The following is a 25,812-nucleotide window of genomic DNA, read 5'->3' as shown; positions in this document are numbered from 1 at the left end:
AACAATAAGGACAGGAACAAGTCAAAGATGTTATTTTCCAGGATAAAGAGATACAGATGGTGGTAGAAGATAATTCCAGTCATCCACCTCACTAATTTTGCAAATACAGTAAATATTTTGAATCCTTGTCTCGCGACTGCTAAAATCTGTTACATAAATTAAAAAAGAAGTCTGGAGAATTTTGGTATTTTTAAACAAATTTACATATAATGGATAACCAAATTATACTATTCCTCCAAGTTCCCTGGAAAGAGACCAAGGTGCAATCAACAGTTTCTAAATAATCTATGCTATGGTGCCAAATGAATATAAATGATGTCAACAAAAAATATTACTCAATAAATCATAATTTCATTTATTATTTTAAAAGGTTTTGTTATACTCTTTGATTTTTTTCATGACCATGCTGTGAGGCACTTAAGAAAAAACTGTACCCCAATTTCAGATAGGGAAAGACTCATTTGTCCTGGATTTCATATTGCATTTGTTATAAGGGGATTCCATGTTCTTTATACTGTGCCATAAAATATTTCCAGCTATTGATAAGACTTTGTTTCAATGACCTCTAAGACTTTTAGTATCGCTGAATAAAGGTTTATTTGTTACAGTTTTGATAAATCTCTTTTTCTTATATAGCATAATGACTTGAAACTTGGAAACCTGAAGTTATATCCTGACACTTAATTGGTTACATGGACTTGATCAACTCTTCAGAGTTTCACAGTGATACTGACCAAGAGGGCTTTGCACATAACATCACTATAATGCCCATTTGTGTGTATGTAGTGGGGGCTGAGGAGGAAGAGGTTATCCGAAACATAACACAACATGAAACTCACTACATGAAATCAGCTTTGCAAATTGTGAAACATCTGCTAAGGTTCAGTTTATTTCACCACAGTCTGAGAATTACAAACTCTTCAACACAACAGAAATTCAAAGCAAAGATAAACTATAATGCAGTCCCATGAAGAGGTCTACCATTACCATGACAAAACACCAGAACAACAAAAAAGCTCTCTTCTTGTTCTTATTTCTTCTGAAAACCTTGTATTTGACTCTAAAACTGTTAAGTCTCCTTGAGGAGAACATCTTGTCTCCATTTAAGTGATCTCATTAAAGTTCAAACTCTGGCTCAATCTGCCTTCTTCAGGTCCACAGCTCCATCAACTAGAGAAAATCACACAGCCCTACAGACTGGTAATAAGACAAAAACTCATGGCCTACAAATCAGCCAGGCCCCAGAATCACCTATGAACTCTTTGCCTCATCTTTTGTCAGTTCCTTCAGGCACAGCCTTCAGTGAATTTTCCAGGGCTGTTCTCAAGCTCACTACTCAGGCCCTGGTGTTCTCCCTCACAGAAGATGGCTCTTCCTCTCAATGTACCCACCCTTCCTTTAACTCCTCCATGTCCAGTCTCAGCTGAACCTCCTCACTAGGATCAAACGTCTTACTTCCTTTTCAAATCTAATCTATTCATCTCTTTGTGCTTGACTTCATCCCTCCTCCCCAGCACTGTCCCAGCAAACATGTTAACTTCAGTCTCTCCAGTTTTACCAATTCCTAAACCTTAGCCTATAAACAAGTCTAAAACACTCATACACTGCCATCAATCTACTGTACAGCTTGTTCTTTTTCACATTTACTAAATTACTGAAATGCTAGTCTACACTCTTCTGTGCCCAACCCACCTTCTGGTAACTTCTCAAATTGCAATAATCTGACTTTTACCCCACTGCTCTCCTGCAACTGCTATAATAAATCCCAATTGTCAAATACAATAGGACTAGGTCAGTCTTTAGATTCTTGCACATACTTACCTCATTTGAAGTTGTACTTAATGCCTCTTTCTTAAGACTTCCTGCTCCCTTGAACTTTGTGCCTCTATAAAACTCTCCAATCTCCACTGTGGATGGTAACAGTTGATTCTTTCTGACCAGTACATCTTCCTCCATTCTTCTGATAACAAAATTTCCCTTTCTTTGCAGTTATGGTGGGACTGCCAACCATAGCATTCGGCTGCATTAATTGGTACAGGGATGAGCATGTGACTCATACTCAGCCAATCAGAGCCTTCCTCCAAGATTATTTTGTATTCTGAGCTATCAAGGAAACACTGTTTTCCATCTGGCTCTAGCCTCAAAGGCTCACCCAGCCTGACCCCCCCCCAAAAAAAAAAATCTATATAGAGTCTGAGTGAAAAAAAACTTGACCATGTTCAAATTCCTGGTTTCAGTCACACCCAAAGGCAGCTCTGACCCTGACCTGATATGATTATTTGATCCTTTAAATTCCCCTCTTTAGCATAAGCCACCTCTTATTTGTTCTCACGCTCCTCATCCATCATCTACTCTAACCTTCCCTCTTCTTCTCATTCTATTCATTATGCTCTACATATGCTTCTTTGGATGATTTCAACTAGGCTCCAGCTTTCAAACTTTCCACTGTGTGCTGATGATTCCCAAGTCTTTACCATCACATCAGATCTCTCCCTGGTCTTTCACATTCAAGTGTCAATTTGATGCTAAAAGATTTCACCTTGGGCAGCAGGGGACCGGGATCAGGATCAGGATCGACCCTGTATGGAGCCTGCTTCTCCCGCTGCCTGTATCTCTCTCTCTCATGAATAAATAAATAAAATCTTAAAAAAAAAAGATTTCACCATGATTACTTCAGAATGACTATCAACCAGTTTTCCTGAGGTCAGTCTCAGGACAGGTTTACCCCCATGGCATAATTATTAATAACAATCTTTCACATTTTCAAAACTGTCCTGATTTGAATGATAAAATATGTGATCATGCTTTCTAAACTGAACTCACCATTATTCCTCCTATATCTCAGTCAGACAAACTAGAAGCCTAAAGTCATCCTTGACTCTTTTTCCTGAATCTGGCCTCTGTGTTACAACATCTCCAGTCTTTGAACGCTTCTCGAATTCAACATCTCCTCCCCTTTTCTATTGCCCATGCCCTGAACTCTATCATTTCTGAAGTAGAGCAACAGTCCCCTAACTTTCAGTCCTGTCCTCATATCTACCACCCACATAGCCCTCACGGTGTTAAGTTTTCAGCTCGAATTCTTCACCTCTCTCTCTATCCATTGCCTTAGCCATGATGTTGAAGTTCCCTCCACTAAAGATAGTGTATACTTCTCTGCATCTTCACTGTTGGCTTACCCATGTAGGTTGCTTTAACCAAGTGAATGTTTAAAAATATAACTGAAGGGGGGGGGATAACTGGGTGATGGGCATTAAGGAGGGCACTTGATGTAATGAGCACTGCATGTTATATATAACTGATGAATCATTAAACTCTAGCTTTGAAACTAATAATACACTATATGTTAATTGAATTTAAATTTTAAAAAGAGATGGTTAAATTAAGACTAATTTATTTGAATATATATATATATATATATATATATATATATATATATATAATTCAAGCAGGGTTTTGACATGTACTATGTGATTGAACTTGGGCTCTTGAGCTTCTGACTTTGCCATTAAAAGAACATTCTCTGGCTAACCCATAGGTCCAAGAAAGGAGGGAGCTGAGTCAGCAAAAACTAGACCCAATCTGCCACTTGTGTCCAAGTTCAGACAAGTCCAGCCTAGAACAATTAATCCCAACCAAATGGCAGAGAAATGAAAGAGAATAAATACTGTTGTTTTAAGCCATTGGGTTTTGGAGTGGTTTATTATGAAACATTAGCAGACTGACACCACATCCCCTCCCTATCTTAGATCATAGTACTGAATTAATCCGAGGTAGAATCTAAAGTCATGGGACACCTGAGTGGCTCAGTGGTTTAGCGCCTGCCTTCAGCTTGAGGTGTGATCCCGGGATCCAGGATCGAGTCCCACATTGGGCTCCCTGCACAGAGCCTGCTTCTCCCTCTGCCTATGTGTGTGCCTCTCTCTCTTTCTGTCTCTCATGAATAAATAAATAAATCTTTTTTAAAAAAAGAATCTAAAGTCATCCTTGATTCTTATGCCTCACTCAGACCTTCACGTTCCAACAGTCCTTGGGTCTTATTAATCTATGGGGGGCGGGGGAAGTTGTGGGTTTTTTTTTTTTTAAGATTATTTACAGATTCCCCACTGAACAGAAAGCCCAAGACAGGGCTGGATCCCAGAACCTGGGGATCGTGATCTAAGCCAAAGGCAGACATTTAGCCAACTGAGCCACTCAGGCACCCCAGGAATCTATATTTTAAACATTTCTTTAATCCAGAGTCCATCTCTATTCCTGCTGACACATCTCTGGTTCAAATCTTTACCTCTCTGATTCTAAACTACTGCAATAAATTGACCTGGTATCCTTGTGTCTGATTCTGTCCTAAGTATGTGATTCATGTAGCCACCAAAAGATCTTCCTATATGGAACTTTGACCATTTCTGCCCATTTTAACTCTTCTCCCATTTCCTAAAAACCCTTTAATGAGTCTCCATCACCTACAGAACAAACTTAACATATTAAACAAGACATTCATTGTCTGGCCCCTACTTATACTCATCACTCCCCATTCCCACCTTGCAATATGCATTTACAGCAATATTGCTTATGGTTTCCTAATACCTTTCTGGAAAGTATTCCTTGCCCCTTTATCTATCCCTGATCATGTGTTTCTCCTCTGTGTTTCCCACAATATACTATACATATTAATTTGTACTTACCCACAGTATAATGACCTATTGATCTATCTTTCCTACCGGCTTTTTGAGGGAAGACTGTCTTACTCATGTTTCAATTGAGAGTCTTGCTCCAGAGCAGAGCTTGACACATATTTACATAAAATATATAAACCATGTTTATTAAAACACTCCTCTAGGGCAGCTCAGGTAGCTCAGTGGTTTAGCATTGCCTTTGGCCCAGGGTGTGATCCTGGAGACCTGGGATCGAGTCCCACATTGGGCTCCCTGCATGGAGCCTGCTTCTCCCTCTGCCTGTGTCTCTGCTGCCTCTCTCTATGTCTCTCATGAATAAATAAGTAAAATCTTTTAAAAATAATAAAATGAAACACTCCTCTAATATTCTCTCCTAACCTCAAATTATATAATTTTTTCTTGCTATTAATACATATGATTAAAAAACTACCATTGAAATGAATCCATTTATTCATCTAGTCTCTTTAAGTAGAGCTGGTATCAGTAATATGAAGGCAAGATAGTGATATGATCAACCTAGTTGCCCTCATTCAGAAACTTGGGATCCCACTTAGATTTCACACTTTCCTTTACCAATCAATTACTAAATCCTGCATGATGGTTAATTTTAAGTGTTAACTTGACTGGGCCTAAGGGTGTCCAGATATGTAGTTAAACATTATTCTGGGTGAATGTGTGACAGGGTTTCTGAATGATATTAACATTTGAACTGGTAGGCTAAATAAAGCAGATTGCCTTTCCCAATGTGAGTGGGCCACATCCAATCTCTTGAAGGCCTGAATAGAATTAAAGACTGAGTAAGAAAGAATTCCTTCTCTCTGCCTGACAGTCTTTGAGGGAGAACATAAGGGTTCTTCTGCCTTTGGACTTGGACTAGAATTTACACCATCTGCTGTTCTGGTTCTCAGGCCTTTGGACTGATAATGGAACTATCATACCCTAAAAAAAAGTTCTCAGAAAAAGTAGTTAAAAATCGATATTCAGTACATGTTAAATTATTAACTTCTATAATAAAACTATTATTAAGTAGGCTCTTCTTTATGATGACCAACTGAATACACATCACACATAAAAGGTAATTTCAATCACTATTAGAGCCACTGAAATGGCAACACCCTGCTCTGAATTTCTTATGGGAAAGCATTACATACCTCCTGGTTATAAACAGAATTCTAAATATAAATATAAACCAGCAGACGTAGTTTAAGGTCCTGTCTTCCATGTACCCCATCAATGTCAGTGCCAGCACATTGTATGGAATTATGTTTGGTGCAGGGAGCACTGGAACATGAAGTCATGTTTACATCTTTGTGCAGAAAATACCAGGACAGCTTCCAATTCTGGAAGGGGAAATTTTTGATTCTGTGAAGCCAGGACTTCCTGCTTTTGCAGATCAACGTAAGCAGGGTGGTGAGACTGTTCAAGGACTCTCAGAAGTGGCCAAAGACTCAATCCCCCAAAGTCACTGGAAAGAGCCCCAGTGGTCCTGAAGGCAAAAGCAGGACTGCACTTACTGCCAGAACAGAAAGCCCAGGCTCGGGCAGCCTGGGCGCCTCAGCAGTTTAGCACGGCCTTCAGCCCAGGGCGTGATCCTGGAGACCTGGGATCAAGTCCCATGTCAGGCTCCCTGCATGGAGCCTGCTTCTCCCTCTGCCTATGTCTCTACCACCACCACCACCCCCTGTGTCTCTCATGAGTAAATAAATAAAATCTTTTAAAAAAGCAAGCAAGCAAGCAAGCAAGCCCAGGCTCTGCTCTTTGAGGTAAGAAATATTCAAGAAGTCACCTTTCCTGGTACCAAATGACAGTGTTAGCATCATGGATGGATCCTATGAAGGCATATTAGCTTGGGTTACTGTGAATTTTCTGACAGGTCAGCTGCATGGGCACAGTCAGGAGACTGTGGGACCCTGGACCTGGGGGGAGCTTCCACCCAAATCACATAACTAGTCCAGTTTGAGAAAACCCTGGAACAAACCCCCAGAAGCTACCTCACTTCATTTGAGATGTTTAACAGTACTTATAAGCTCTATACACATAGTTACTTGGGATTTAGATTGCAATGCAGTAATTCAAATATGTTATCAAATGACATTTGAAAATCTTCCTACATAAAACAGCTCCTCTGAAAATATTTTGAGCAAATAATCATTCCTTAAAATACATAAATAGAATATAGTGATATCTTTTAAATTGACATTTGTCAAGTTTTCTCTAAGTGAGAAATAGAGTAGAACACGTGCTAACAGAAAGTCACAACAGCATATAACTTATCCAAGAGCAAGAGGATGACCAAAGTCATAACTGGTATTTAAGTAGAAAGAAGGATGAAGGGCAAGAGAAAGATACATATAACCCAATCTACTGAGAGAAGTGTTCTAATTTATTTGAAGTTCCAACCTCATTAAAATGGTATTCCTCAAAGATTTAAAATAGGCATTGAGTGAAGACTTCATAAAAACTTAAAAAAGTTAAGATCATTAGTAATCAATAGCAAGGAATAAAAATCACTGCTCATATTTTTAATTTTTTTACAGCAGATATTCTTTTGTAATGATCTGTACTTAAGACCAGTTATAAAATTGATTGCCATGCTTTAGTGCAGCAGGATGGATCCAGGGTGGAATTAAAAATCTGCCACAGTTCACATGTAATCATGACGTTAAATAGCAAAGAATAAATTATAAACTAAACACTATATTTTTGTTTTCTTGCCATTTTTATTCCAATATAGTTAACATAAAGTGCTATATTAGTTTCAGGTGTACAATGATTCAAGAATTCTATACATTTCTCAGCACTCATCAAGATAAGTGTACTCTTCGTCTTTCCCATCTTGCAAGGTGGCCAGTGAGAAAGTTGAGATGTCAGATGCTAAGGAGAAGAAACCTGAAGCCAAGAAGGCTGACACTGGGGATCCCTGGGTGGCGCAGCGGTTTGGCGCCTGCTTTGGCCCAGGGCGCGATCCTGGAGACCCAGGATCGAATCCCATGTCGGGCTCCCGGTGCATGGAGCCTGCTTCTCCCTCTGCCTGTGTCTCTGCCTCCTCTCTCCTCCTCTCTCTCTCTCTCTCTCTCTGTGACTATCATAAATAAATAAAAATAATAAAAAAAATAAATAAAAAAATAAAAAAAAAGGCTGACACTGGTGGCAAGGTTAAGAAGGGCATCCTCAAGGTGAAAATGCCAAAGAAAGGAAAGCCCCACTATAGCCAAAACCCTGTCCTAGTCAGAGAAATTGGCAGGTATTCCCAATTGGCTATATATTCTAGAAAGGCTATATACAAGAAGAAATATTCAGCAGCCAAATCCAGGATTGAAAAGAATAAGTAGAAAGTTCTTGCTACTGTCACAAAACCAGTCGGTGGTGACAAGATCACTGGAACCTGAGTGGTTAAACTTCACAAAATGCCTAGGTTTTATCCTTCTCAAGATGTGCCTTGAAAGCTGTTTAGCCACAGCAAAAAAAAAAAAAAAGTGCAGTTAGCATGTGAGAAAACTGGAAATGGCCAGAGAGGCAACAGCTGGTTTTCCTGAAGCAGCTGAGCAGTGGCTTGCTACCTGTGACCAAACCTATGGCCCTCAATCGAGTTGCTCTGTGTAGAATACAACACAAATTTGTCATTGCCACCTCCACCAAAATTCTGTCAAGGGTGTGAAAATCCACAAACATCTCACTGATGCTAACTTTAAAAAGACGACACTATGTAAACTCAGACAACAGGAAAGTGAGATCTCTGACACAGAGAAGGACAAGTAAGAGATTACAGAGCAGTTCAAGGTTGATCAGAAATCTGTGGACTTGCAAATCCTGCCAAAAATCAAAGCTGTTCTCAGCTGCAGGGCTAGCTCTGCTCTGGGTTTTCTCTCACAAATGGAGTTTACTCTCACAAATTGATGCTCTAAATTACTTACAAATAACCTAATTAAATAACTGATCCATTTAAAAAAAAAAAAAAAAGATAAGGGCAGCCCTGGTGGTTCAGTGGTTTAGCGCCACCTTCAGCCCAGGGCGTGATCCTGGAGTCTCAGGATCGAGTCCCACATCGGGCTCCCTGCGTGGAGCCTGCTTCTCCCTCTGTCTGTGTCTCTGCCCCCCCCCCCTCATAAATAAGATCTTTAAAAAAGTTTTTAAAAAAGATAAGTATACTCTCAATCCCCATCACCTATTTTACACCCATCTTCCCATCCTCTTCCCCTCTGGCAACCCCTAGTTTGGTCTTTGTATTTAAGAATCTGGGGTTTTTTAATTTACCTCTTTTGTATTCTTTGTTCATTTGTTTTGTTCCTTAAATTCCACATGAGTGAAATCGTTCTTTTTTTAATGTTGTACTCAGGATTGCTCCAGATTTGATTATAAGGGCAAAATATGTACTCTGCTTTCCTTTTTTTTCTTTGTTAAGGCACTATTTCTTCCCTAGTGCCCAACAACCTTCCTTCATCATGGTGACCATTTTTTATTTTGCCTCTTTCATATTCTACCCCCAACCACAATTAGAATGTACTTATTTTGCCCAGGCCTTACAAGGTCTGAGAAATTAAGATTATTAAGGCTGAAATGTTAATGGCATAAGTAACTCTTTCCAGATTGATCAATTAGGAATGCTTTGGGCAGCAAATAAGCAATACCAGCAATGACAAAATCAATAAGAACAATAAAAAACTTAAGGCAGAGCAGCATCAAGTTGGTTTGGTGGCTTACCTATGGCACCAAAAATATCTAGGCTCTTTCTATTGTTATGTTTGAACATACTTAGCATATGGAATTTGTTTCATTGGCTGGTTGCTTTGTGACTTCAAGGTAGCTTTCCCAGATCCAAGTATCACAATACAAAGAAAATATCTGAATGTGGTATGTGATACAAATGAAACCAAAACAGATCTTTCTCTCCATGCACCTTGTTCCTTTTATCTGAAGGTAGACTTTCCATGAGCCCCAGAAAAATTTCCCTATATTTCACTGACAAGGGAGAATAGGAAAGTGAGTCTGAGGCTTTTTCAGCCTCTATAGTGGAAGGGGGCAGGGAAGAAAGGAATTGGCAATGGTTTCTAGGACGCAAACTAAATGTGGCTCCCATATCAGATGATATGCTTGAGACTAAACAGAGACCTTAAGGGTTTACATATGAAAAAGGAACAGTAACAACTAATTGAAGCTGTGGTAGCTTGAAAATCTGTCTTTTCTATCCACCTGTGGATTTGGGGTGGATAGAGGCTATCTTATTCATGTTATTTCTGCTTCAGAAATGTAATAAATATTCCTGGAACAAATGAAGACAAAACATGAAAATCATGAATGAATTCCACAGGGATTAGCTTCATGCTTCACAACTCCAACACACCCAGCCCTCATAGGGCATTTTAATCTGAAAAAAGTATCAAGATTCCTATATGCATTTGAGAAGGAGACAGGTATTTTATAAAGTATTGCCAGGCTGCAAAGTGATAAACCTGGGGAATCAGCATTTAGTCAAAATGATACAATAAGCTCATGCAGAGAATGAATTTCAGTGATGCTCTTGGACTCTAAAATTCCAGAAGAAGAACTAATATTTGTAGTAAACAAAAGCAGCTTGTTTTTTTAAAAAGATTTATTTATTTGAGAGAGGGAGGGAGGGAGGGAAAATGAAAGTGGGGAGAGGGGCAGAGAGAGAGAGGGAGAAGGAGAGAGAGACTCTCAAATAGATTCCCCACTAAGCATGAAGCCCAACTGGGGCTCAATCTCACAACCCTGAGATGATGACCTGAGCCAAAACCAAGAGGCAGACACTCAACAAACTGAGCCATCCAGGCACTTCACTTCTTGTTAACCCTTACTACTCTATTATATGATTTTTCCCTATCATTATTGTCCTTTACACTGCTTGATAATAGGATAAAATTGGGAGGAATTACTCAGGATTTAAATAAGTGCAAGAAAATAAAATAACTGAAACCTCTTAGAGTAAGGCTTGTCCCCTTAAGAAATGTTCCCTCAGCTGAAAAAAAAAATGAAACTATAGAGAAGGAAATCTGGAACTCTGCATTTGGACTTGAATTGACTGGGTGATTTGTACCTGGATCTAGTTTGAAAATCTTTCCAAGTATCAGAAAAAATAAATGGAAGATGGAGTGGAAACAGAGAAGAAAATTAAAGTTTTCAAGTTAAAGTGTTAACAATTAACTAGTTCATCTTATTTAATCACAATACTCTGTGGAGGTAGCTATGATCCTCACTTATAGTAAGGAAATGGAATAAAGAACACAGAAGTAACTTGATTGAGGTTACAAAATGGAAAAATCAGAATCTACACCAAAGTTTGCCTGCCAAGTCTATGCACCTTTTACTTCTATTAAACAGGGAAGCAGCTTTCTGAAGGAAAGAAGAAATGTCCTCTCATACAGAGTAATCACAAAGCAATCACAAATAAAACTAACTGACCAGAGATTACAAAAATAAATAAATAAAAGGGGGGGTGAGTCATGTAATAGGAAGACAGCTAATTTAGTCCCTAAAGAGGGAAGGAGAAGGAAGGGACAGTGAAATAAGGGGGGAAGTGAAGGAAAGAGGGAAGTAGGACAGAAGAAGGATCAGGGTAATGGAGTGATGACTGGCTGGGCAGAAAAACAGCCATCAGAAAATTCCAACACACAAAAAGCTACTTTCAGCAGAAAAGCTTGTGTCACAATGACCGAGACAGAAACATTTGAAGTAAGAGGGAAGAGATCAATTTCCTATTAACAAAAGTAATTCTTCCCTATTATGTCTTCTGAGAGCAATGGCCCAAATATCAGAGAGAATTGGAGGCTGTTAAGGACTCTCCTGGTTGAATTTGTTACATTTTTCCCGCATTCAATTATTAGGTACTGCTACCACTAATATAACTTTTCTGGAAATAATCATTTCATCTCAGCCTGTCATCCCTCAAGTAAATCCCCGGTTCAAGCATTTTACTATTTGATTTTTTAATCCTCAATATCCCTGAATTTGATCTTAACCTGTTTGTAGTTCTTAGCACTTATACCAGCAGTGGTTTTATTCTAGCCATGATTTTTGATGCTTCTGATTTTGTCATTTCCTTTATTTTGAACCAGCTCACATTGACTCATGAGTATTCTGTACCTAAATATCTAAAACTCAAAATGAAATACCCCCAAAAGAAGTTTCTTGATGTTGGGCAGCCCTGATGGCCCAGCGGTTTGGCGCCGCCTTCAGCCCAGGGTATGATCCTAGAGACCCGGGATTGAGTCCCGCATTGGGCTCCCTGCATGGAGCCTGCTTCTCCCTCTGCCTGTGTCTCTGTCTCTCTCTCTGTCTGTCATGAATAAATAAATAACATCTTTAAAAAAGAAGTTTCTTGATGTGAACTCGGGGGTAAAAATTAGTTTACTGTTAGAGTATGTAAACATACCATAACAAGATGCAGATGGGATTTTAAGGGAACAAGTTGAAGACACAATCTAAGTTTATTGAACCACCAGTGAGCCAACAACAGTGGAGGCCAGCCTCTTCCCTTTCAGGGCTACTGAAGGGTGCTAGGTCAGTACCACCACCTTACCAACAACCAACACCTTCCTGCTCTCTCAGTCAATAATAGAAGAGTATGTAAAATGGAGAAAGTTTGCCAGTCTTTTAGGGAGTATTCATAAAGACAGATTATTCCCTACACTGCTAATAGGGAAGAAATAAATCTCTGAAATGAAATGAATCTTCCTTCTCAGGAATGCAAAGTAAGATGAAAACTATGAAATCTGGCTACGATATCTGGTAGTATCTGATCTATGGGAAAGAAATTTTAACATAGTTGGCAAAAATAAAGCCGCATCATACTATTACTTCCCCTGAATTAGAAATACTCAACAAACTGACTCTAGGAACTAAAATGGTAATTTTTAAAATCATATAACTCATATCCAATTTAGAATTCTTTTAAAAACAGAATTACCCTACTTTTAGCAGACAAAATAGACTTTAAAACAAAGACTATAATAAGAGACAGAGAAAGATACTGCATAATAATAAAGGAAACAATCTAACAAGAGGATATAGCAAATATAAATATTTGTGCACCCAATATGTGAGCACCTAAATATACAATGCAACCAGTAACAGATATAAAGGAAGATACTGACAGTGAAACAGTAACAGTAGGGGACTTTAGCACTGCACTTATATCAATGGATACATAACCCAGAAAGAAAATCAACAAAGAAACAGTGGCTTGCAACGACATACTGGACCACATGGACCTAACAGATATATTCAGAACATTCCATTTAAAACTGGCAGAATACACATTCTTTTCAAGTGCACATGGAATATTCTCTGGAACAGATCACATGTTCCAAGGCCACAAAACAACCCTTAACAAAATGAAAAAGACTGAAGTCATATCATGCATCTATTCTGACCACAATAGTATGAAGCTAAAAATGAATCATAAGGTAAAAATCTGGAAAGAACACAAATATATAGGTAATAAATAATAAGCTACTAAACAATGAATGGGACAATCAAGAAATCAAAGAAAAAAATTTTAAATACATGGACAAAAATAACACAATGGTCCAAAATTTTGGGCAGGTAGCAAAAGCTGTTCTAAAAGGGAAGATTATAGCAGTATAGGCCTACCTCAAGAAACAAACAAAAATCTCAACCTAACCTTACACCTAAAGGAGCTAGAAAAAGAACAAACAAAACCCAAAACCAGTAGAAGGAAGGAAATAATAGATTAGAGTAGAAATAAAAGTAATAGTAGAGGCTTAAAAAAAAAAAACAATGGAACACATCAATGAAACCGGGAACTGATTCTCTGAAAAGATCAGGTAAATAGACAAACCTTTAACCAGATTCATCAACTTAAAAACACAGAGGACCAAAATAAATAAAATCATAAATGAAGGAGGAGAAATAACTGATGCCACAGAAATACAAAGGATTATAAGAGAACATTATGAAAAATTATATGCTAACAAATTACACAATCTAGAAGAAATGGCAAATATAATCTACCAAAACTGAAACAGGAAGAAACAGAAAATTTGAACAGACTGATTACCAGCAAGGAGACCGAACCAGTAATCAAAAAGCTCCCAACAAAAAAGTCCAGGACCATATAGCTTCACAGGTGAATTCTATTAAATTTTTTAAAAAGATTTTTATCCACTTGAGAGATAGAAAGAGGGAGTGAGCATGAATTAGGGGAGAGGCGTGGGGAGAAGATGACTCCCCACTGAGCAGGGAGTCCCACACAGGGTTCAATCCCAGGACCCTGGGATCATGACCTGAGCAAAAGGCAGATGCTTAACCAACTGAGTCACCCAAGCACCCTTCTACCAAATTTTTAAAGAGTTAATACCTACTCTTCTCAAACTATTCTTAAAAAAAAAAAAAAAACAAGAGGAGGTAAGCTTCCAGATTCATTCTATGAGGCCACCCTTACCCTGATACAAAAACCAGAAAAAGATACTACAAAAAAAGAGAACTATAGGCCAACATCTCTGATGTACATGCAAAAATCCTCAACAAAATATCAGCAAACTGCATCCACCAATGCATTTAAAAATCATTCACCACAATCAAGTGTGATTTATTCCAGGGATACAAGGGTGTTTCTATATTTAAAAACCAATCAACGTGATATGTCACATTAATAAGAGGATAAAAACCCTATTATCATCTCAATAGATGCAGAAAAAGCATTTAACAAGGTACGATATTCATTCAGGATAAAAACTCTCAACAAAATAGGTTTAGGGGAACATATCTCAACATAATAAAGGCCATATGTGAAAATTCAACAGCATACATCAAACTCAATGGAGAAAAACAAAGGGCTTTCCCCTAAAGGTCAGGAACAAGACAAAGATGTCCACTCTCACCACTTTTATTCAACATACTACTGGAAGTTTTGGCCACAGCAATCAGACAATGAGTTTTTGTAAGTGTATTGTTGATTGCACAGGGATCATCAGACAATAAAATATTAATCAATTATTGTCAAATACCAAAGGTCAAATTTCAGTCAAAATAATCCTCTTTTTCTAGAAAAATATTTTTCAACAAGGACATCTTTTCTTAAATAGGCCAGATCTGTGACAGACTTTTAATTTTTATTTTCTAAATTTTAATTCCAGTACAGTTAACATACAGTGTTATGTTAGTTTCAGGTGTACAGTATAGTGATTCAACACTTCTGACTGGCTTAGCTTTAAACACAGTGAATACAGGGGGTGGGGACAAAGGAGATTTGGCTACAGCTTAGCCCACGGCCACAAACAACTCATGACTGAGTATCAGACAACTCCAAAATTCCTCTGCTATGCCAGGCCATGGAGCATTTCTCTGTCAGGCTTTTATCTACCTACTCTCATTCTACTTACAAAAAGCATTTATAGTAAACTGTGAATTCTGCTCAGAAACATGAGAAAAGCAGGGAACAATTGTGGATGAAAACCATCTAGATCAGTGTTTTCAGAACCGTGCAGAGGAAGCTGAAGTGGCCAAGGAGGAAGAAGAATTAATGGGGTGGGTCTGGCTTCCTTCCCTGCTTTGGTAGGCGCCACTGCGAATTGGTTTTGTGTTTAGGTTTCAGCTTAAGCTTGAAGAACACTGACCCACCTCCTTCAATTTACCAATGAAGAAACACAGACTATGTGCCTTGTTAAAGATGGCACTGCCAAAGAGAGGCAGAGCTAGCACCAGGAATCTGACTTCGAAGCCAATAGTGTACTTCCTAATTCACCTTAGTTTTCTTTTCCAAATTTGTGACAATTCACAGAAATACTCTCAGTGGCAAGCAGCCCTATTGTCTTTCCTTTAACAAAAGTGGCAGAAATAAAAACAAAACAATACTGAAAAGAATACTGACTGTAGCCACTTATTCCTCTCTAGGGCAACGAGCCAAATCACCACAGAGGTAGATAGCTTGTTTGTTAAGAAAAATACTATGATGATGGATTCTGACTAGTGTTTTTAATGGAGAAATATAAGAGCCCTTGCTCAAAGTTTGAGAGCCAGAAAAGAGAGCTGAATGACTCAGTGAAACAGAGTTAAGAAAAATGAAGGTGGCTGAGAGGGAGGCCCACAAGAAGGGAAGTAGGGATGAGAGCAGGACAGAAGGGGAGGAAGGGTCCTGGGTGTAAGCAATATGGAGGCCTAAGGAGAAATTCCCCAGGAGAGGCCATAGCTGAGGAATTGAGAACACAGTGGTATGAGAGTCACTTGTAAGTTATTTGTGATACTGGGCCAGACTGTCACTATTCTCTTCCCTGTTCTTACGAACATTTAGAAGTCTGCCACACACAAAAGCCTTTGGTGTTTTTGTTTTTGAGAGAGAGTGAGCGAGAGAGCGAGCGAGCATGCACATGAGCAGATATGGGCAGAGTGGAAGCAGGGGGAGATGAAGAGGGAGAGAATCTTAAGCATGCTCCATGCTAAGAGGACTCGATCTCACAACCCTGAGACTGTGACCTGAGCTGAAATCAAGAGTTGGAAGTCTAACCGACTGAGCCACCCAGGTGCCCCAAAAGCCTTCTGTTAGTTTGAGGAAAGAGGAAAAGTGAGGCGCAGCAATGGGGAAGTGAACAGAACCAACAGAGAAGACTGGAGGTGAGTGGCTGTGCAGGGTGCCATGTGGTGAAACCTCCCCATAAGTCTTCTCAGCAGTCAAAGTAATCTCCTGCTCATAATGCATTCAAGAACTGTGAGGGCAGAGCAAGACAGAATGTGTGAAAATTGCTTCAAGTTTCAGGTACTTGTCAGAAGAAGTGGCATGTACGTCTTGGTGTGACTCATTTAGGTAGGAGGTGAAAGCACGTAAAATTAACAGGAGTCTGAGGTGATATGTATTTTCCTTTAAAGAGATATGTGATCATAAAGGAAAAATGCCATAAAATTTGCATATGTATTTTATTTAAAATGTTGACACATTATGAACAGCAAGAATGCACTGATGAAAGAATCCATGCTTACATTTACGAAAGGCCTATTATAAAAATCACTTGTAGAAAAACTCCCACTCAACCCATTCAGATTTATGAATAATGCAATGGGATCTCTCTGAAGTATTACAAAATGTATACCACTAATGGAGTTTAATTGGTAGCTCAGGCCTCCCAAAACAGTTAACCTTAACAGCAAGACAATCAAAATCAAAATTACAGCAAGGGAATGGCTAAGATAAAATATAAATTAAAAGGGCTTTTTTTTTCCTATAAGTTATTTCAAATAATTGACTTCCATGGGTAGGAGGCACAACTAAATATAGATTTTAGAAAATGACTCTACCTAAAGAAAACATGCTCTAATTCTATCAAGTTCAGTACTTGATATAACTCGATGTCATTAGTACAGTGGCTCTCACACTGTAGTCCCTGGACCAGCAGCTAGAGCATCGCCTGGGAGCTTGTTAGAAATGCAGATTCTGGGGACCCATTCCAGACCTAAGAAATCAACATCTCTCAGAATGAGGCTCAGCAATATATCCTGTAACAGGCTCTCTTCACCATGGTTCTAAAGCATGCTAAAGCTTGAGAATCACTGCTTTAGCAGCTTCAGATAAAATGGCTCTCAAAGCTTCTTATCATTGTATATAAAAGACACAGGGCACACGAGCTAAAAACTTTAATGGAACTGAGCCTTTCAGATTACTCAAGGACTATCTATTACGACAGGGGGAAAAGACCATTCATTTAGTTGATATGTGATAGCCATATTATTGTATACGTAATCAGCTTAATATCACAGGACTGAGTGAGGAAGGGGAGAAGATGACCCAGAAGTGGCAATGTACTGAAGATAATTACAGACCATTACAAGATCGTACATTTACCCATCATTTTTCTGTAGATTATCTTCTTCTCTGGAACAGTACATCCAGGTTGATCTTCCCATTGTCCCATGTGTGAATCAGGTTGACTCTCAGCTTTTTCTTGGCTGTTTCTATGCACTCTTTACTCTTGTCTCTTTATGATTCCACCCTTCCTTTTCAGATTCAGCTCACCCTCTACTAGTTGCTCAAATTATTTCTTTCAAAAAATATTTATCTAGCAAATAAAATAACTGATGGATAAATTAAGTAATACATGAATACATTGTCCAATGTCATTCCAAATACTTCTTACATGCAAACCTTGAGACTCTCTCCTCTGAATATCTAAGAATAATAACAGCTAATATATATTGAGTGCCTGCGAGGCTCTGGGCTGAATACTTTCTATGTATTATCTCTTTTACTTCTGATGACAAGTCTATGAAATAAGTACTGTTAATATTTCATTTTAAGGATAAGAAAACTGAGGCTTAACAAATATTAAGTAAAGAAGCTGAGATCTGGACACAGCATGGACCTAGCCCCTTCACTCTTCACCATTATGTTTGACTCCAATTTTATAGAGTATAATCCTACTCCACTGGAATTCTACCATCCATTCTTGACACACATTTTTCTTCCAGGAAAAGAACTAATTTTTTTAGCACTGTTGTTAGAATTGTGGATCTTCAAACAAGAATAATTGAGTCTCTTGTTAAAGAGTAAAATTCAGCAGAAACATCACACAACAGAAACAGAGCCATGGAGCTTTAGATCTTAGAATTATCAGATAGAGAGGTATTTTTTTAGAAGGGGGGGGACAGTTGAAAAGAGAGAATGTTTTCATCTTAGATGTTATGGATAAAGAAGGAGGGAAGAAAACTTAAGTGATGATGTTCTACAACTCTCCCCTAATTAGTACTCATGACTCGACTTCTTGAGTATTCTTCTATTTTAGAAGAACAGTACTCTACTACTTTGACATCTATGATGACTGAAGAAACCACACAATTTGGGGGCTTATCTGAATTAGCTCTGAGCCATCTTCTGTATTTTATTCTTCCCATTGTGTAACTGGCAAAAGAGTAGGAGTTTTGATGGCATCTTTTATCATCATCCTATCTACCTAGATCCACACAATGAACACCTAGATCTTATCTAGATAATTTCAAAAGATAAAAAAAAATCCACAAACGTCATATTTAAGAATGATTTTTAAAAAAAGAATGATTTCCTTTGTCTTAAAAAAAAAAAGTTGCCTTGAAATGCTCTTATTATTTCAACCCAGAAAGAATACACATCATCAATCACTTCATCAAAATAATGTTTATCATTAGGATTATTGCTCATTTCACACTTGGAAATAAGCAAGAACTGCCAGGTAACACAACATCCTTGATATCATTTATCACTGTGATAGTTTAATGTTATGACTCTTTGGCCCTCTTTGCCCATGTTGCAATCATACCTCAGGACAGGGAAGAATTTGTCTTTCTGATATATTGGCTCACTTGACATGTTTTATCAACCTATCAATTGCAGCCTTATTAGATATGCACAAAACGTTTTTTTAAGATTTTATTTATTCATGAGAGACACAGAGAGAAAGGCAGAGACATAGGCAGAGGGAGAATCAGGCTCCCTGCAGAGAGCCTGATGTGGGGCTAGATCCCAGGACCCTGGGACCATGACCTGAGCCAAAGGCAGATGCTCAACTACTGAGCCACCCAGGTACTCCGAGATATGCACTGAACTTTTAATGTACACTCAATTCACTTAAAACTCCTGCCATTGTTCTTTTTCTTCTCCAAGTAACAATTTACCTTGACCTCCTATTTAAATGCTGTTGTGTAGTCCTGTTCTAACCATTAACTCTAAGGAACACTGGCATCATCTACTAAAGAGCCCTGGGATTTTTTGGAAAGTGAAAGTTAGAGCTAGACTATAGGAGGATCCATTCTCCAAGTCAGTCAAGTAAAATGCCTTCTGCACAGAACTGAATTCAAACTTAGAATTTAGAGAGAGGCACCCAGCTTTTTACATAAGATGTAGGTTTGGAAGCCACAGACTTGCTTGTACTGTTTTGCCTTTTTTTAATTGCAGTATCCTTGACATATAACATTATGTTAGTTTCAGTGTACAACATAAGGATTTGATATTTGTATATTTTGTGAAATGATCATTATAATAAGTCTAGTTAACATCAGATACAGATCTTAAAATGACTATGATGTTTAAAAATATAAAAGACTGAAATTTTCAGGAGAGAACTGGAAACTTTATGTTCTACAGCATATTTGAAAAAGAAAAAGAATTTCTAGAACAGAAAAATAATTGCAATAGCCAAAATGAAGAATTCAATAGATGAGTGTTATCAGACAGATACAATGGGAGTAAGTTTGTATTCTGGAAGACAGAGCATAAGAAACTATTCTGAAAAAAAAAATACGGAGGACCAAAGGATGAAAAATACAAAAGAGAAGGTAAGAGACATAGAGGGTACAGTGAGACAATCTTAGCTGATTGTACTATATAAAGTTGGAATGTATAAAACTGATTGCATGAAGGAGCTAGCTAACCACAAAATTGGCCAAATACCTACTATACCAGATAGCATTCTACAAATTGATGTGATATGTGACACTGTCAAACACGAAATTGTCTAACTATATTAAAATTTGCATTTTATACACTGAAGGCAGAGAGACAAATCTTAGGTATCTTGATAATTGACTTTCTCCTATATAGTGTCATCGGAATACGCCTTACTTACAGACTAAAGATCGTTTCCTATTTCATGATGAGTTGTGTTGCTATCGTAAGAGATATGAATCAACTTTAGAATAAACCAGAAATAAATAATAAACTTAAAATTGAATTATGTATCATTTTAAATTAGTCTCTAATTGCTTTATTTATGTTAGTTCTACTACATTAAGTGAGATTTTCATTCTTTGGTGTAAGAAGGTATGTCATACCTTTGCATACCTTTTGACACCAAAGAGTACAGTAAAGGAACAGCAAGTATTTAATGACAGATAAAATGTACAAACTGATAAAAAATATTTTGTAATTCATATTTCTAGAATAGTCAAAAATAGATGGAGCCATGTTAAAGAGGACATAGGAGCTAGCACTAGTCAAATCAGAGACAATGTGAGCATCAAAAATGAATAATGAAAACAAAGGATTATAACCCATCAAATAAAATAAGACATCCTTAGTTCATACTGATTTCATAAAATGCAAACAAGGGATAAGGAGGGAAAGGTTCTTTTACTATAAAATGAAAACCAATAAATATAGAGGAAATAGTGGAATTAGAAGATCAATATTTACCAACTTAATGTAGTGATAATTTAGGCAAAAATCAGAAGTAAATTGGATAAAAGTCTGTTGGAGAACAGAATTAAACTATCTCCCCCCCAAAAATAAATAAATAAATAAATAAACTATCTCCCCAAAAGTTACATATTTATTACAAAATTTAAAAGGTACCTTTACGGGAGAGAAATTAGCTAGACGCTACCTTAACCTAGTGGTCAAAGTTAAATCACCATCATAGGGGACAAACTAATCAACATTTCTGTAGCTTTTTTTATCACAAATTGCATCATCTAAGTCTATCATGAGAAAACATCAGGAAAAACCCAAGCTGAAATATCAAGAGGAAAAAAACGAGGATATTCTCTTTAAGAATGTCAGTATAGGGGAGCCTGGGTGGCTCAGTCAGCTAAGCATCTGCCTTGGACTCAGGTCATGATCTCAGGGTCCTGGGTCCCTGCTCAGTGGGGAGTTTGTTTCTCCCTCTCCTCTCTAATCATGTTCTGTCTTGCTATCTCTCTCTCAAATAAACGAAATCTTTAAAAAATAAAAATGTCAGCATCCTGAAAAACAAAGGCAAGACTGAGGAACTGTTCCAACTTCAAGAAGACTAAAGAAACAGGATATTACATGCAATGGGGGATCCTGGATAGTAGCCTGGATTGAAGATGGGAGTGGTGGATGATGTATCAGGGGATGCTTTAGACCTGGTAGCATTTCAACCAAATCTCATTGTACCACTGAAAATACTGGAGTCTCATCCCTTATTTTCTATATCAGAATATCTAGGGATGGGGTCCAGGAGGAATCTGTGTTTTAATAAGCCTGCCAGGTAATTCTGATGCATGCTAACATTTGGGATGCACTGCTATAAAGGACAAGATTAGGACAACTGCTGAAATTTGAAAATGGACTATATATAATATTTTATCAAGGATAAATTTCCTGAATTTGATAAATATTCTGTGGTTCTATAAAAAAAGAATGTCCTCATTCTTGAGACAGAAGAAATTCAGTAAAATGTAAAACATTGGTGAATCTAGGTCAAAGGTACATGAGTATCTATTATATGATTCTTACAGTTATTCTACAGGCCCCAGTTTTTCAAAATAGAGTTATTAAATAAATACAGACATGTACATACATCCAAAATTCTTAGGCATTCACTGTACATATCATCATGTTGCATCTTTACAGGTAAGATCACATCTGTATCCATTAACTTTGTAGAAATGAACATTCAATCTTTCAGTTAGCCAAAAAGTCAACGCTGCATTTCCACACTGCCACTACACAACGCTTATTTTTTAAAGCCATTGCAGACACACCGTTTGAGATTATTAAGCTATCCTCTGGTATGAGGTAGTGAGAGCAAGCCATGACCTATTAAATGCCTTACTAGCTTATTTTTAAAAATTAAGTTAAAATATTATACAAGTACCGTAAAGTATCCTACATTGGGGGTTGGAAAATTATTTCCAAAAAGAACCAGATAGTAACTATTTGGGGTGTGTGGGCTCTATGATCTCTGTCACAGCCACTTAACTTTGTAGTTGTTGTACAAAAGCAGCTACAGACCACATAAAAACAAATGAACATAGCTAGATTACAATTAAAATGTACAAAATCATGCAGGTCAGATATGGCCCATAGGCTACATATTTTTTTTAACAAATTGAAGGGATTTATTAATCAGGATTACATGTGGCTGCTAGCTCAAGAAAATCCTCTTAACAGTGGCTTTCACACACAAAAAGTCTAGGAATAGGCAATTCATGGTATTGGGAGGCTCCATATTCTTTTCAAGCGCCCATGCTCCTTTGATTTTCCTGCCTTACCATATGTGGTGTGTGTGGCTTTCACCCTCATAGTCACATGCAACAGCTGTCGCACTTCCACTCATTATGTCTCCCCATTTTCCAGGTAGGAAGACAGGAAACATATAAAAGAAAAAGGAAAAGGTTTTTCTCCTCATGATCATTTGCATTTTTATTTTTTTGATGATAATCTTCCCCAAGGACTTTTTTTAAGTTAAGTTTTTTAATTTAATTCCAATTAGTTAACATGCAGTGTTATATTCGTTTCAGGTGCACAATATAGTGATTCAACAATTCTATACATTACTCAGTGCTCATCAAAATAAGTGTACCCTTAATCCCCATTCTTCTATCTCCCCTCCCCCCACCCCTACTCTGGAAACTATTTGTTCTCTATAGTTAAGAGTCTGTTTTTTGGGTTGTCTTTTTCCCCCCTTTGTTCATTTATTTGTTTCTTAAATTCTACACATAAGTGTAATCGTATAGTGTCTTTTTCTTACTGATTTATTTCACTTAGCATTATAGTCTCTGGATCCACCCACGTTGCAAATGCAAGAGGTCATTCTTTTTGATGGAAGAGTAATATTCTATTGTACATATACCATATCTGCTTTATGCATTCATCTATCGATGGACACCTGGCTATTGTAAATAATGCTTCAATAAACATAGGGGTGCAGATATCCTTTCAAATTAGTGTTTTCACATTCTTTGAGAAAATACCCAGTAGTTCAATTACTGGGTCATAGGGTAGTTCTATTTTTTTGAGGAACCTCCACACTGTTCTCCACAGTGGCTGCCCCAGTTTGTATTCCTACCAACAGTGTGTGAAGGTTCCTTTTTCTCCATATCCTCACCAACACTTGCTGCTGCTTGTGTTTTTGAGTTTAGCTTCTGACAGGTATGAAGTGATATCTGATTGTAGTTTTGATTTGCATTTCCCTGATGATGAGTTATGTTGAGCATCTTTTCATGTGTCTGCTGTCCCTGTTATATCTTCCTCGGGGAAATGTCTGTTCTTGTCTTTTGCCCATTTTTTAATTAGGTTGTTTTTTGAGTATGGAGTTGTAGAAGTTCTTTATATATTTTGGACACTAATCCTTTATCAGGTATGTCATTTGCAAATATCTTTTCCAAATCAGCAAGTTTTCTTTCAGTTTTGTTGATTGTTCCATAGGCTGTATATCTTGCCAATCCCTGTGCCATCCCAAGGACCTGTTCCACATTATTATATTCAGGCATCCACCCTTGATGGATAGCTCTCCTGCCACTGACCAGGAATCCTGTATCCCAGATACTTCACTGAATGCATTCAACAGTGATTTATACCCTAAACCCATACACTGTATCTTATTAACATCCATAAGTATAAAAGATACAGGAAGTCTTTTACAGACTTTGATTTTATCTTAAAGCTGCAAAGTGATTCTAAACTGTAAATGAGTATTCTTTAGCACTACATCTAATTTGGTCAAAATGAATTTTGAAGCACTAGATTAGGTTTCCTGTCTTGGCTTAGGTTTCCCAAAAACAGACCAGGTTTCCTGTCTTGGCTTAGGTTTCCCAAAAACAGACCCTGAGACAAAGATTTGCATTCAAGTAGTTTCTTTAGGAAGTATGTAAACAGTAGTTTGGAAATAGGGGAGTAAGATAAGGAAGGGAAGAAAACCAATAAAGGGTATTTTATCAAGCCAGCTACCTACCACTGTGGGCACCTGGGGCTCAATCCTTCTGGAGAATACTGGGAAGCAGTGAGGGCATGTCTGATACTTCAGTTGATCAACAAAGAAGTTGGGTTCTTTTTATCTGCCAACAGCCCACCTGTCATTGGTTGAAGGCTACTTCTAGGAACTCTGCCCTTACAAGGTAAGCTTGTCTTCTTGCCCACCCCCCAAACACAAGCTCTCAGAGAATAGCAAGTATTTGCAGTAAGCAGCCTTTTGTATCTGAGGTAAGCAATGAATGGCATGTAGGTTTTGAGACCAGTATTGACTGATCCTCTGATTTTTTTAAAGAGGAAGTAAAAATAGGATTTTCTATGAAATCTCATTTATAAATGTTTGCTATTTCATAAAAAATAAAAGCAACAGTCAAGACAAACACAACATTTCTATAAGCTGCATTTAGCAAATGGATGAGTTGGTGAACTTTGAAACGAAGGGTTCCTTATGATCTCATTTTCCTCACTAGTTCTCTCTCTCTCCTAGAAGGTGTATATATTGAGTATACAAATGAGTCATTTGAGTGAAGAATAGGCACATAATGGATTATATAATTTGGACAAGGATGTAATCTTTTACATCAAGATTAATCTGGATGTATAAACTGGGGCTCGAGAACGTAAGTCAGCAATAAATAAATATGATCACTGTATTTTCTTGTTTTTTTTATTATGCTGTATGATGACTTTGGACAAAGAGTTCTGAAAACGTGCAACTGGATGATGATAGGAGACTTACTTGGAAAACCTGACTAAACCCCAACAGAGGGTAAATGACAGAGTCTGAGGAAAGAAGTTGTTCCTTGAGGCAACTGTATTCATTCTTCAAGGATGTTTCTGGAAATAAAGATTTAGGTAAGGATGCTGCCTAAGAGTGGCTTACTGTAGAAAGATTTTTCTGGTCCCTGCTGGCAGTTTCTGTGGTTGCTATGAATCACTGATAGAATTAGATGAATTTGTTGACTGAATACAGTGAAGTTTCTGTTTTAAATCAAGTGTACAATATATTAGGCTCTGAAACAATAAATAGAGTTTTAGAATCACTAAGTTATTAAGTATAAGTGTCAGAGGGACTAGTAAAGCTCATCAACTTCAGGGATTCCCTGCTAGAAAGTCATGCTTATTGGATTCACTGCACAGCAGTAACTGGGATCAAGTCCTCACCTTACCCAGTCTGTGCTAGGAGAGTCCCAGAGAAAAATGGAAAGTGACTGATTACCGTTTTGTAATGTAATACATGAGCTACCACCTAAGATTCACTTATCCCTTTGTGATCACGGAATTCATCATTCACATTAACATGATGATGATGATGATGGAGGTGATAAAATTCAGATTTTTCTCATAAAAGGTTTGGAGACCATAGCAGAGGCAGTCAATGCAACATTCCTATCCCTCCAGTGCTCACCTCAGATGCATAAGGCTTCTTACTGCAAATGCTTGCTACATCTCCAAAAAGGACAGCCTTAAGACAGAGTACATGCTCTC

At 37.8% G+C, this 25,812-nt stretch overlaps 2 pseudogenes; both read left to right on the top strand.

Moving 5' to 3' along the window:
• Positions 1-692: 692 nt before the first annotated feature.
• LOC129517881 (ectonucleoside triphosphate diphosphohydrolase 5-like) lies at positions 693-6,772 on the top strand (annotated as a pseudogene).
• A 189-nt stretch (positions 6,773-6,961) lies between these two features.
• On the top strand, positions 6,962-8,578 carry LOC129517880 (60S ribosomal protein L6-like; annotated as a pseudogene).
• The last annotated feature ends 17,234 nt before the right edge of the window (positions 8,579-25,812 follow it).

This window comes from Nyctereutes procyonoides, unplaced genomic scaffold (genome assembly GCF_905146905.1).
Source record: "Nyctereutes procyonoides isolate TBG_1078 unplaced genomic scaffold, NYPRO_anot_genome, whole genome shotgun sequence".
Classification (NCBI taxonomy): domain Eukaryota; kingdom Metazoa; phylum Chordata; class Mammalia; order Carnivora; family Canidae; genus Nyctereutes; species Nyctereutes procyonoides.
This window is presented reverse-complemented; position numbering and strand designations above follow the sequence as displayed.